The sequence below is a fragment of the Benincasa hispida genome, chromosome 2, assembly GCF_027475165.1.
Source record: "Benincasa hispida cultivar pf3 chromosome 2, pf3_genome.v1.1, whole genome shotgun sequence".
NCBI lineage: Eukaryota > Viridiplantae > Streptophyta > Magnoliopsida > Cucurbitales > Cucurbitaceae > Benincasa > Benincasa hispida.
In genome coordinates, this window is record NC_143479.1 from 50,202,183 (window position 1) to 50,203,697 (window position 1,515).

Genomic DNA, 1,515 nt, shown 5'->3' on the forward strand with positions numbered 1-1,515 from the left:
CTAAGATTTATTTATATTTACATACTTAGAATATCTATAAGTCTACTAGAAAATATGAATTTGGATATGAAAAGCTCAAGAAGAAAAGAAGAGTAGAAAATCGGTTGAATCTAAAAAATGTGCTCTCAATAAATTTGTTATTGGAAATAAAGTAATAAAACTGATGAAATAATATCAAAAATGATAAGTATAGAAAATTGAAAGATGTAACAAAAATAGTAGATAACTTTATAGTTGAAAAATAGTAAAATTAATTAAATCTTATTTAAGGTCAACTATGTCACATGAAAGATTAAATAAATTGGTCATATTATCTATATCAAAAAGATATATTAATGAACTTAGATTTCAAAACTTAATACATAACTTTGTATCTCAAAAGTAAGAAAAATAAACTTGATAATATTTTCTATATAAAGACCTTCTATCAGAATTTTGTCTAAAGCCTTATATGTTCTCAACTACCTTCATCTCGTCGACACGTCATCTACTATACGAGTATGGGTTCAACCAAAAGAGCAAACCAAATATATTTTTTTTTCTATTCCAAATCGTTTGAAACGAAGAGGTAACAACTTGAAAACATAAAATAAAAACAAAAATAAAGTCTCAAAAATAAATCTAATTAGAAAATTATGTCAACTTTCCAAAGCGTCGCTTTGGCCGAGTGGTTAAGGCGTGTGCCTGCTAAGTACATGGGGTTTCCCCGCGAGAGTTCGAATCTCTCAGGCGACGCATATATATTTTTTTTCCTTTTAATTTATTTTTTTAATTTTTTGTATTGAACGATTCTGGCAGTGTCAGGGGCAGCACTGAAAATTTTTAGAAATTTCTTTAATAGAATTTTCATTTCTTTTTCTTATCCAATTTTTACATATAATAATTAAATTTACGTACATCTCTCAGCCTTCATTTTTTAATTATCATAAATAATAAAACTAAATATATGATTTAGTGATTAATGGGCTTTTTCTTAATTTAATCTTTAATTATTTACTTTTTTCGGTTTTAATCTCTCATATTTTAATATTTCTAAATTTTAATTTTTCATTAGCGATAAAGGTTTAAATTGATTGGTGATACACTATACTTAATAAATTTACATAAACTTAAAATATTATTTTTTTAATAAAAGATAAAATGAAAGTCATCTAATTGAGATTTTTTTTCCTAATATGTCCTTCAAATTTCTATAACATACAAACGAGAATCGAGAGAACATAGCTAAAATGCAATTACACTTTTCAACTATAGTTGATTCCTTTTTTTTTTTGTTGGGATATATGAAGTGGAGAAATTTTGATTTTCTTTTTTGCCAATTTTATTTGATAGGTATATGGATATAGGTTCTATGTTCTAAAGATTAAACATTTAACCTCCCAAATTTTAGAAAAATTTAAGTTAATTATATAAAATTATGGAGTTTTAATTTCTTTTTCATTTTTAGAAATTGGGATTATGAAATAATTGAAAAGCTTTTATAGGTTAAATTGAATTTAATTAATTAGATATTCG

General features: G+C 24.3%; 1 non-coding gene across 1 annotated transcript; it reads left to right on the forward strand.

The window, feature by feature from the left end:
• The first annotated feature begins 653 nt into the window (after positions 1 to 653).
• Positions 654 to 735, forward strand: TRNAS-GCU (transfer RNA serine (anticodon GCU)). Its single transcript has one exon. It is a non-coding gene; the product is annotated as a tRNA-Ser (tRNA).
• The last annotated feature ends 780 nt before the right edge of the window (positions 736 to 1,515 follow it).